General features: G+C 32.8%; 1 long non-coding RNA gene across 1 annotated transcript in view; it reads right to left on the bottom strand.

Moving 5' to 3' along the window:
• The window catches only part of LOC120612518 (uncharacterized), a 534,137-nt gene that overhangs the window by 191,821 nt on the left and 328,638 nt on the right, over positions 1–13,678 (bottom strand). The gene's annotated exons all lie outside the window — the stretch shown is intronic.

Raw genomic sequence — 13,678 nt, forward strand, 5'->3', positions numbered from 1 at the left:
TGATAGTTTACCCACCCTTCAGGGTTTATCTCATCAGCTATGTCTTCAGTAAAACCTTTCCTAATCTCACCAACTGGCATCAGAGCCTCTTTAACAGCACTAATAATATTTTTATTTTTGTTATGGCACTAGTTAAAATCTTTCTTTTGTTATGCCTTTGCATTTTTTTGAGTTACTACTAATCTGTTATTTGATGACAAAGGCTAATGTAAAATAAAAATTAAATAGATGGAATGAATTTGTATATGGAAATAGCATAAGCAGTCTACTGTACTAAAGAATCTTTCTTCTTCAACTCTCCAATTCTTTCTTCTCCACTTTTAAAATAGGTATTTGAAAATTCTCCTCCTTTTAGGAATATCATAATTCACATGAATTTGAAAGCCTACCACCCACTATGCTTATGCTAACAGCATCACATAAAATACCATCTTAAGCAAGTTTTACTTCTGAGTCCTAGCTATTTAGACCCTGCATATCAGTGCTACCATACTTCCCCACGATTGATTGCTCAGTTCCTCTGGTATTATAACCATACAGTGCATTGACTCAATTCAGCCCAATCAAGATCTCCACAGAAAAACTATCTTCATAAATATTTTATTAAATTGATCTGAGAAAAATTCCAGAGAGATTCAAATTCCCATCTTGGTTTCTGCATATATGCCAACTTTTGTAAACATTGCTACCTATCATTCATGTCAATAGAAATATAAAATGAACTCTCAAGGCGAATAACTCTGTGGATTTCTCAAGACAAAATCACACCTGCCTTTGTCCATTAGTGGGTCAGATTACACAACACTGATTTTAAGGTAATAAGTATGTGTCTAAGCATAAATGTGGTAATATTAGTGAACCTCTATTTAAATATGCCTTGACTTACATTTCAAAAACCTCCTATGAATGAGAACTGTTCCATTTCACCCATTAAAGTGGCTATTGGAATCCACAGTTTTGAATATTCTGTACCTCCTTTCTTCTCCATTGATACATCTACCAAACCATTTTTAAAAATCACTGAATATATATAACATGCATGGCTATACTTATAAACATACAATAATAGAGTCTTTAATGCACATATCTGAATACATAATTCAAAGGAAGCCCAATGAAAAAAAGAGAATGAAAAATGTCTCTACTATTCTCATATCCCTTTCTTGGGTGACCAAGTAACTGTTCTGGTTTTCCCTGGACATAGAAGAGTTCTTTGTGGTGTTAAACCAGGACAGTTCCTCCAATCTAGGACTAGTTCTTTACCTTTCATAGATATTAATATGATAACCTCAGTTCTTTGCAAATTCCAAAATATAGGTACTTATTCCAGAATTCATTTTATTATCCATTTCAATAAATTATAGAGGCCAAATGTGATCTTTCCTTATGAATTCCAGACATTCATATTTAATCTCAGCAGGTCTAAATTCTCTTTTCCAAAGTGCTTGAGTTTCTGAATCTCGAGTCATAAGTCAGTCAGGGAAGTTGTCCTAAGGAATCAGCTACTCTCTGGTGGTTCAACTGTAATAGCTGAAAAAGAGCCTCTGCTTCCTTATCTTGTATTTTCTGTCCCAACTCAATCACAAAATGAGAGTAAAATTGTCATGGGGCAGGAAACTTTTCAAACCTCAGATAGATTCTTCTCTTAACTGAACCATTCCATTTATACATCTTGGCAGCAGTCATTAGCAGAAAGAAACCTAAAGAGACAACAAAAGAAAAAATGTATGTCTTTTTTCAGGAGCTTCCAAAGTGTTGAAAAGTGTTTCTATTTAAAAGCTCCTGACAGTGATTGGCAGGATCTGAGAAAACCTCACAAGATGAGCCCCGCCCTTTGAGAATTGTTATCAGAACAGTAATTGGTGAACACCTAATCCATTCTTACCACAATTTAGGGATTGTGATCTAATTGCTACTTGGTAGTCCCTCTCAAATGCCACAAGAAGAAGGTGAATAAAGCACAGATCAATACTAAACACCTCACAAGGGCTATCAGACTTCAAATAAGGGGAGAAGTTCTAATATTCTGAACTAATCTGACACAATAAAAACAAGGTGAAATTTGTATTGATTGATTGAGTGCGTAATTACTAACAGGCCCATTAGGCCAGTGTCTTCCCAAGAATCTGACATTTAAAGTAAAAAATAAGACAGGCCTAATTTTAAATTTTGCAATTACGGGATTTAATTTAAATGTGAGAGAATAGAGGTGTATCTATCAAGCCAATTTAGTGCAGACAGAAAAATAGACAGAAATAGGAAGTACAGAGTGAGTTCAGAATAGATATAATGATATCATTTACATTTGATGTAATAGATGTTTAGAATATTAATGACCCACATGGCAAAATTTGAGTCTACTGACAGAGCATTAAATACCAACTTTTGAACTGTTTTGTTTTTCGTGGGTGTCTACTAACACCCACGAAAAACAAAACAGTTAACACAAGTAACAGATTAACACAAGTAACCATGTAACCAAGGATTTAAACCAAAATTTTACCAATCAAATAACTGAATTTAAGGCCCTAAACCATTAAGTTGTGACTTAATCAATACCGCCTCATTAATGGGTAGCTCTGATTCCCCTAATAAACTACCTTGAAGGTTAATTCTAAGTAGAGAAAGTAAATGGCCATCATCATTAGTGCAGGGAGAGGGAAGTGAAAAATGGGCCTTTGACATTATCAAAAGCAGAATACAAATGCATGAATCAGTTATCCATCTTCATGTAGTAATCAAGAAACATGCCTTTCTAAGTCATTTGGTTTGTCAACCAGGCAATAGCACATTTAATCCAAACTAAAAAAGAAATTACTTGGAAAAGAAAGAGATTCCAAGAAGAGGAATAGCAGACATATGTTCAAACTGTGAGATTCCAAATGATATGTCATAAGACATAATATCTAATCACACATATAGAAAGGAACCATTTCTTTGTGGAAAAGAAAAAACAAAGATATTTTAGCACCAGATTAGTGCCTAGAGGTACTACAAATATTTTAGAAAGTCACATAAAGAAATTAAGCAAAACTCAACTTTGAGTCCGTTTTTTTCTATTCAAACAAGAATCCATCAGGAAAGATTGATATCTGGTAGATCTTGCCATTTTGTTAACGGGGGGTCACAAGTTCTAATAATTACCTGATTTCGAAAAATATTTAAGAACAGATTGAGAATCTTGGACCCAATGTCTAAGTGAGAACAATAAAAACAGTCTTCAGCTGCCATTACATAACTTTTTTTCTTCATTATCACACAGCAGACGATATTTGTTTTTCCGTTTCATTTTTTGCTTTTTAACCTGAGCGACAGGACAGCTTCTACTGCTCTGTAACTCTGCAGGGATCTTTGATTTGTACCTTTTGTGTAATTCTGCTTGCCATTCCACATATGGCTCATTCTCCTGGGTTTCAATATTATTTCTTGACTTTCACCTGCAGACCTTCACTGAGTTGCACGCCTTGGAATAAAGGGTAGTTTCATCAGCAAGAGAAATCTAGGGATATTATGGTTTTGGAGTTATAATAACTAAGTTTCTATTTCATAAATTGGAGGGGAGAGAATCTTCTTTCAAGAATTAATTTTATCATTTGCAATTGAAATTGTAATGTATTGCAACAGTATAGCTACTGCTCCTGGGTTAAAGTAGTATAGGTACAGTACTAAATTAACATCATTTCAAAAATGGTTTAACAAAGACGAATTACCAGATTCTAATCTTTGCAGTCCAAGATTTCTCAAAATCAAAGCTGTGTTTCTGTATGGGCCAAATTGTGATAGTGTCAGCCTTTTGTCTAAGGAATATAATTCCTGAAATGAGATCAAAAATCACTTCACATTTCTCCAGTCTTTGTTTTTAAATGTGTTTTTATGTTCCAGGTGTTTTACATAATGTCTGTATGAGATGGTCATGCACTTTGGAAGTGCCAGACAACCTTGATATAACCTTTAAGAGACAATCACATACTGTGGGAACATTTGTAATATTTCCAACAATCACTTTTTCAGTTCCTTTTGATGATTCATGTTCAGGGTAGAGAACCGGAAGAAAGATTTTCCTTCAGAGCTAGAAAAAGAGCCAAAATTTATTTATTTATTTTTGCCATACGTTTCAATGTGCATAAACCCTCTGGCTGATATTTTTTGCTATTTGGTCCAACTATACTTCCTGAAGACAAGGTATGAAAAGAACTAGTCTAATTTAAGAAGGAATCTGTCCCTGGTAAACAATACATACAAAGAGGAAAAAGAAATCATCTAATTTAGCCAACTTCCTTAGAGCCTTGATCTTGGAATCTGGTTTTTAAATAGAAAACTTAAACAAAAGTTAGTATCCAAGTCATTTTGATCTCAGTACATTCAGGATCATTTCATGGAAAATACACTCAATTCATTTAAATTAATTTTAAGGTCAATGAAACTTGAAACTCACACAATCTAAGTAGATTTTTTCTACATGTTCCTATTCTCGCTTGCGTAGCTTCAGAAATGTTTCATTTTCCTTTGTTATCAAAAATTTCCTTTATTGGTTAGTACTTGGATGGGAGACCACCTAGGAATACCAGGTGCTGTAGGTGTTAAAAAATTTTTCCTTCATTAATAATTTCTATTCCAGTGGTAAGTTATTTTCAGAGACATTTACCATAATTTTTCCAGCAATTTATTAAGGTGATATGGCCTCCTCAAAGTGTGAAAAGGCAAGATATTCTGAAAATAACTTAGAACATATGTATTCCTTGTAATGAGTAGGAAACTATATTTGAGTAGTGCAGTTCTTCTAGTCTCCTCTACTATGATTTAAATCACTTCTTTCAAAGAATATTTGAATTTTAGGAAAAGACTGAAAGTTTATGATTTTCCTTTTCAATTTAAAAATTCACATATACACCAAGGAAGTAAACAACATATTTACAGACTCACTATTCTGTTCAGATGGCCTGACTGTTGGGACAAACATTCTCAATCATGGAATCTGCTCAGCTGAAAATGGTCTCATGATCAGAACTAAGAAGCTATGCTGCAGAAAGTATGCTGCAGACTATGACACATTATGAACACTTGATTCTGATTCAATGAGACTATTATTTTACTGGCAATGGAGATAAAGTTGAGGATAAAAGTATAAGGAAAGTACTTAAGGGGGTAAATTTTATTTATTTTAAATATTTTAGGTGATATTATTTGCTAGGTATTTGTCACATGTGGGAAAATGTAGCCCTGAATTCTAGATTAGTGAGTCTTAAACTGTGGTTCCCAGACTAGCAATTGCAGCATCTCCTGGGAACCTGCTGGAAATGCAAATTCTCAGGTCCCACCCCAGATCTATGAAATCAGAAATGCTGGGAATAGGCCCAGCAAACTGTTTTAACTACCCCTTCAGATGATTCTAACACACACTGAAGTTTGAGAAAGACTGTTCTAGATAATCATTTTTAGGATTTAGTAAATTCAAATATAGACAGGTCCACAAAATATTTTGCATATTCAATAATAAAAATGTTTAAATTTATATAGTGCTTTGCAAATAACAAAGCACTTTCAAATGCATTAATCTCAATATTATTGTGAGGTGGACTGGACAGGGTGGGGTACTCTCATTTTTATTTTCCAAGATTAAATTGAGTTTGAGAGAGGTTAAGTAAATTCCTCAACCTCACAAAGCTAGCTAATCAGAGAATTAGGTTAGAAACCAAATCTTCAGGTGATAGAACATTTATGCTACTACTAAGTAAAGAAAGAGTTGATCAGCAGTAGTAGAGATTGTTTGTTTAAGAACACCCATTGGCATCCAAACTATGTTGTAAACTCTTTAAAACTTTTTAATTAAGTAGCATTCGAAAGTGTTAAAAATCTTACAGTTTATACTGTATACATCCATTTTAAATAGATATTAAAATTAAGCTCTATCTCTAACCAATATCAAATTAAATAAATTCTAAAACTGTTAAAGTCCTAGTTAATAAAGTTTTTGTCAATAAATAGAACAATCCTTCATTTTTGCTTTTGTTGCCAAAAAAAAAAAAAGGTCCCAGATGGCCTCAAAGAATTCTATTTTTATAAAATCATAAAGAAGAAAAAAGTTTAAATTTGAGAGAATTGAGTCAATCACTTTTTAATATTAATTCTCAAATTTATAGTATAGAAAGTAAGAAATCTTCTACCTGGAATTTTTGTTTCCTATCTGAAGGATAGATTCTAGATATTCTTCACATAATGCTTTTCTAAAATGAGAGTGAAGACATAACTTGGACCTCCTTCTTACCATTAGCTGAGTGTATATCTTCTAAAATTTAATAATTATAGTCATTTATTCTAAAATGGTCTTTATCATGACCCAATCTTTTTTAAGTGCTCTTCATAGTTTTGAAAGAGGAATTTAAGGATGTTAACAAAATTGACATGTTTTCAACTCAAATCGATACTACTCAAGACATAAGCATAAATGGTGTTTGTTCAGTAAAACTAATATATCACAGAATCTGTAAGAATGAGAATGTCTGGTATCCAGAGAAAGATTAAAGCAAAATGCTGAGAAAAGCATGTTTCAGACTGTTGTAGGTATTCTCAGATCTGATAGCTTCTCTAGAAAAAAAAAATGTGTGAGATGTTTATTTGAATGAGACAAGAGAACAATTTCAAAATCTATCTCAGGATTTCTCAAACCAGGGTTTGAAAATGTACTCTGGAGAATTAAAAGGTCCACAGAATATTTTTTGTATATTATTTGTCATTTTGGTGGTAAACTTAAAAATACTTTATCAGTTATAAAGAAACTTCTTTGAAGTGATAATTCATAATCTAATAAATAAACATTCAAAAATTAAACATGTGTTTCTTAAGTCATTCCTTCTCAAATTGGGTTCAGGATGTATGTTCAGGATGTATAAGAATCTCTTTTTCATTAAAAAAAAAAAAAAGCCTGTTCATCATTCCCATTTGAGAAACAATAATTATAGCGATTTATTTATAGTCTTAAATCTGGTCAATCTGAGGAGGGGGAAAAATCAAATTCTTCACCTGGAAATTCAAATAAATATGAATCATAATGTTGAAAACACAAGAACATAGTGACAATGGCATAGTCCAGCTACATTTTCATGCAGTGTAGTTGAGTCATTTTGACTAACCTTGGTGATAGACCAGCAAGACAAGATAGGAGCATTTTGCCCCAGCAAGGAAGAATATTTTCTCACCAAAAATGTTTAAATTTACTGAGACATGGCTATAATATAAATGAGACCGATTTTATTTGGTTTTATTTTTGGTTTTGGTTTTTGTTAGTTACAGACATGTGTCCTTTATTACTCGTGCCTGGACTGGAGGGCTCCTGCTGGCCTGCCTGTGGTATATCACTGCTGACTTCATGACATACTTGATGCAAAAGACTCACACCAACTACTGAGTAGGCAAAGACCCTCACTGGTGAAGTAAGACCTCCATCTGAAGATAATCTTTAAGATAACACAACTATACGGCTGCTTTAAAATTCCATGGGTGAAGAGTACAGTTTTTCTGGGGGGAAAATAAAGGAAAAATATGCAGAGAATTACCTATTCTCTCTAACTCTTTACAATGTACAACTACTTCTTTATTTTGCCTTTAATGATTTAATTTGTAGCCAAAAACACTATCAGGCTTTTCAAGGAGAAAAGCAGGCTTTCTCTAACACATCAAAATATAGACAGCCAGCCAAATTTCCCACTGTCTGAGAAGAGAGTTACAACTATGGAAGAGAAGGAACTCTGATGTTGAATTTCAACTAGAGGTATCAGTATGAACTAAGATAGACAGATGATAGATAGATAGATGATAGATAGATGATGATAAATGATAGATAGGAAATGAAATAGCTATTATATAGTAAAAATTTATATATACTATATAATACACAATATAGATTATATTTGTATATATAGTATATACTATATATATAGTGTATATATATGTATATATATATAATGTGTGTGTGTCTTATGAAACACCTAGAAGCAATGATCCTCCATTATATATATATGTATATTATGTATATATAGTATATATAATGTGTGTGTGTGTGTGTGTGTGTGTCTTATGAAACACCTAGAAGCAATGATCCTCCAGTAGCAATGGCCACACATAGCATCCATACCTTGGTTCCTGAACATTATTCTACAATGAAGGGAAACAGAGAGTCTTAGAAAATTGGCTGATGCCAGGTTTGGGGTGGAAAAATACAAAATGTTTTTGGAACATCTTCGAGCCCAGAAAAAAAGAATTTGCCCCCCCTACTTCAAATGAGGACATGTCAAAATAACTAAAATCAGTTTGAAAGGGCTTCCATTGACCAAAATGAGGAAATCATGCATAAAATAAATAATAACAGCTTATAAATCATTGAATTAAATGACTATAAGAATTCACAAGGCCATTGTAATATAAGTAAATAAATAATTAAAAGAGGGATAAGGGAAAACTCATCCTTACAGAAAAAAAAATGCAAACTAACAAATATAGAATAATTATGAAATTAGAAATTCATATGTGGAAATAATTATTATAATATTTAATTCAGGCACAAATCATCTTTGGATACTAACACTAGAGGGTGAATATTTGATGAGAGAGAATATTTACAAAGTCTCAAAGTATATCTCCACAACATACTTATTAATTATGAAGGGGGAAATAGTAAGTTTATGAGAGAAACCTAGCAGACAACACCTTAACCAAATGATCAAAGTTAATTCACCAATAATGAGACAAATGGATATCACGTGCCTGTTGAGAAGGACACAACATCACATTTGTGGTATTCCTGCTAAAAATGTATAACCTGAATTCAATCATGAAGAAATAGCAGACAAACCAAAATTGAGAGACACACTACAGAATAACTAGTCTGTACTCCTCAAAAATGTCAAAGTCATGAAAGACAAAGGAAGACTGGAAATCATTTCAAAACAAAGGAGACTAAAGAGATATGGCAACTAAGTGCAATATGTGATGCCAGACCAGAAAAAAATTACTTTGATATAAATAACATTACTAGAATAACTGGTAACATTTAAATAAGTTCTTTACTTATATAGTTTTACTATAACATTGTATTGTATTTTAGGGGAGGAAAAAAGCTTTCTTTGACCCTCACAGGGTCTCTTGCTGGGTCTGAAAATTAAACTGACAAAGACAGAATAACAAGAGAAAAGCATACAGTTTTTATTTCATTTTTACATGTCCATGGGAACCTTCACAAACAAACGAAGACCTGAAAAAATGAAATGACCAGAGCAGAAAGCTTTTATACCTTTTAGACAAAGAAACAATAAATTGGTGATGAATTGAAAAGACAAAGGGGTTTAGGCTAGGAGTAGTAAATGGTAGAAAGATAAGGGTTAGTTTTTTCTTATATTTAGTAGTATAGATTTCTGGACCCCAAATTCCCTGTCTCTGGTGATAAGAATGTCTCCTTTCCTCCTCGTACAGAAAGAGTACCTTTCACATGAGAGATTTATCTCCTCTCAGAGAAGAAGGGCAAGATGAGTGGGAGTGAGGATCATAGTGAACTTCCTGCTCTACAGTTTTCTCAAACTCCTTTAGCTTAAGATATTCAGTTTGCCAAGGTGCCATATTTAGGGGCAGGGTGTCCTGAACTTCATCAGTATCAATGCTAATTTCTTGATTTCTATAACTATACTCTGGTTATATAAGAAAACCTCCTCCTCTTCTTCCTCCTCCTCCTCCTCCTTCTTCTTCTTCAGAATACACACAGAAACATTTAGATGTAAAGGGGTGGAGGTGAGAGAGGATGATCATTCAGGGAAGCTAGATGAAATTTAGTTACTTGCACTATTTTTTTAAACATCTCTGAAATTCTTAAATCATTTTAAAATAGAAAGTTAAAAGAGAACATATTCCTCCAATTTTGTGGAAATGTAGAATATGGTATAGAAAATTCAGCTGGGAGGTTAAAAAATAATCTCAGGAGATAATAGTGTTATTGTCAGTTTCCCCAGGAAGCAAGAACAAAGGTGTCTTAATACTATCAAGGAGAATCATTTTTTACTGGGAAATGCAAAATAAGTACTGATTTAGAAAATGAAAATTGGGAAGGCATCTTGCCATGTAAAATGTATTTAAACATCTAAATCTAACTGAACAACTTCATGACAAACTGAAAGGCATCTCTAAAGTTATCTGGGAAAAGCAACTTAGTCAACAATTGCACTTGGTACCCAGGTGCTACTCAGGAGACGAGCAGATGTTTTATTCACCTTCAAATATATAGATCTTAGAGAGAAGAGAAAGTTAAGTTTGATATTATACAGACACAATTCTGGAACTAATTTTCAAATATTTGGATCATGAGATCAAGAAAAAGAGACAATTACTGCAAGGATCACTAAGATGAAACAAACCAATCAACCTAACTTCAGGATGAATCTATGTTGTATTTTGCTACCAAAAAGACACATTTTACAGCAAATCATGAACAAAATAGAAGGGTACAGGCTGATCTCACATCCTTATGCAGTTGATAGGAGGTGGCTTTAAAATCATTTCAACCATTATTTCAAAGCATGCTTAAATTAGAGAGAGTGACTTATACTGTAAAGGATTCCATCCTGTTGAGAAAGTACACACTTGAAAGGCAAATATGCCTTTTTAATTTAATTATTTGCACTCTTTATATAGGTCGGGAGAATAATTCTTTGGCAAGATAAACTATACAAAAAGGAAAGTTGAGTTCCTCTCTCTCTCTCTCTCTCTCTCTCTCTCTCTCTTTCACACACACACACACACACACACACACATGCATGCACAAGATGGAGAAATCTTGACCTAATTGTCCTTCATCTTGACTTCATAATTGAAAGTTTTCAGATATAAGTATGCCTCAAAATTTTATCAAGCATGGCTTCAAAACAGAACTACAGAAGTAGAAATAAGGATCATTTCCAAAAGTTGGAATTATTGGTGGAAGATTAGACTATTTATTCAGTAAATACTGTCTGATTATAAAATACAGAAAATTTGAAAACAATTAAAAATAAAAATAAAATGTGTTGTAATCACCAATACATAGAAATTGACACTTCTAGTATTTTGGTGTTTTTTCTTCTTAATTTTGTATGTGTGTTTTTAAGTGGAAACATATCCATTCATTACTTCATTTAGCAAATATGTACAGTATGCTTGCTAGTGTGGCACTATTCTAGGCATCTTGGACAGTCAGCTATAAATAAAATAGGTAAAAACTCTTAAACTTGTGAATGTTACAGACTAGATACAATTGAATATTTATTTTCTTCATGTAAAATTACACTGAAGGGGTCTTTTATGTCATTAAATAATTTTTTTGAAAATGGTAGACAATGTATAATGTTTCATTAAATCATATTACGATCCATTTAATCATTTCTCTATTGTTGGATATCTACTTTTAAATTTTGTTGCTGTAAATAACACTGAACAGTTTCGTGCATAAATCATTAATTGAATTTCTCATTTATTTCCTTACAGTATAATCCAGGAAACGTTATTAATGTTCAACTCTTCCTCCATATTTGCCAAATGACTTCTGCAGATTTTAACTATTCATACCCAAACAAGTAATAAATAAATGCATGTATCTTCCTTATCATAAGTAATGAATTAAAATTTGAAAAGAAATCAACTAAAATTTGGCAATTTGATGGGTTATATATTTTATTTACATTTCAGTTTACATTTTTATAACAAGTGAGGGCTAAATTTTTGTTTATTAGACATTTTCATTCACCTTTTTGTGAATTATTTATCATGCCCTTTTTTTCTATTTGTAAGCAGAATGTTCATCATGTTTAATTATTTGCACTCTTTATATAGGTAGGGAGAATAATTCTTTGGCAAGATAAACTTTAATATGAAAAAATACAAAAAGGAAAGTTGAGTTCCTCTCTCTCTCTCTCTCTCTCACGCACATGCACACACACTCACACACACATACACACACACATACACACACAAGCACAAGATGGAGAAATCCTGACCTAATTGTCCTTTCTTGACTTCAAAATCTAAAGTTTTCAGATAATATAAGTACATAATGCTAACACTGAAATATATGAAGAGAAAAAGAAATATTAAGAGAAAGCATATGTTCAAATGTGGGAGGTAATGGTTTTACCTTTTTTAAAATGTGAAACCCCCCCCCTCCTATTTGTTTGCACATTTAAAAAGACGTATTCGCATACAAAGACTTTTTGGGACAAGAGTGACCAGAAACAGAATAGAGTTTAAAAATATACTGTGTCAGCAAAAGTAAATATTTATATTTACGAATGTAATTTCTCTTTCCAACTGTAAAAAGGAGAGGGAGTAAATAAAAGAATAGACTGATTTTGTGGTGCTCTAGAGCCCTAAGCTAGCTAGTATAGCCTCTACGCACAGTAGAATCTTGGTAAATAATTAAATAATTGTTGAGCACATGCATGAGTGTGAATGAATGGATAAATCACCAAATGAGCCAAGATCAATGAGTAGAAGTTCCAATATATATATTTTTAGTCACTATAAGAATAACCTTTCTGATCATTAGGTTTTCCCAGCAAAAAAAATAAAAAATGGGTTACCTCAACCAACAGTGAGCATCCTAGGATTTTCAAGAGTAGAGAAGGAATTGGGGTGACAGGTGAGTTAGCATCCAGTCAAATATTTAGTAAAGTAACTTTTACTTGTATGATTCTTAAATTCTATGAAAGAAGACAAGTATTATATATCATTTAGGAATCCCAAAAGGAATGAATGAAATGAAATGAGAGCCAAGAAATAGACAAAAATTCTAATTTTAAGCCTGAGGTAAAGGCAATAGGTGGAGAAAGGAATCATTGTGAAAAGCAGTGTATTTAAAAACACCTTCAAATGGGAAACCTGAGTCTCTGTTCAGACTTTAAATGTCTTTTGAAGTAATTTAGATCAGTTTATACTACTTTTTGCATTTTAAAATAGAATCATAAATTTGAATGTAATATTTGGCCAAAATGTTGAATGAATATAAAATGTTAGTGAAGTATATTTCATTCATATTTAAATTTTGGGGTGTGCATGTGGTTTATAAAGAATATTCAATAATTATGCCAGTGGTTCATTATTATTAGCACTCATCATTTGATAGAATAAGTTGTTCCAAAGAATGGGTATAACTGAGATAAGAATCTTCCTCTAATCTTTTATACCTAATACATTAACTGCAATCATGTTTCCAGCCAAATTAATCAAACAGATATGTAAACTATTTAAGACGTTTGAGCAGGAGAGCCAGAACCACTCTTTCTAGGCTCAGTCTGCCAAAAACCATTGGAGGCGTCTCTATTTCTAATATTAGATACTACAATTGGACCTCCGCCTCCTATCTCCAGATAACTACTCAGTAGGGCTGATTTTCTCTCAGCTTATGTGAAGATAGAGAAGAACGAGACTTGTGATGTTCTGGAATTTTGCCAGAATTCAGTGGGTGGTAGGACCAAGGCTGAAGGCCAAGTTCTAAATCCACTAGATAGCTGCACAAAATATACCCTCATGCCTTAGTCGATTAAAGTGTCATATTATTTTTTTTCTGAGTGTGGGGGTAAGGAGGAAATAATCTACTTTTTGAAAGTGTCTCTCCAAGAAAAAATAGTTCCAAGTCGAGGCTGGTATACTGTGAGAGGGGGAAAAA

Source organism: Pteropus medius, unplaced genomic scaffold (assembly GCF_902729225.1).
Source record: "Pteropus medius unplaced genomic scaffold, Ma_sr-lr_union100, whole genome shotgun sequence".
Classification (NCBI taxonomy): Eukaryota; Metazoa; Chordata; class Mammalia; order Chiroptera; family Pteropodidae; genus Pteropus; species Pteropus medius.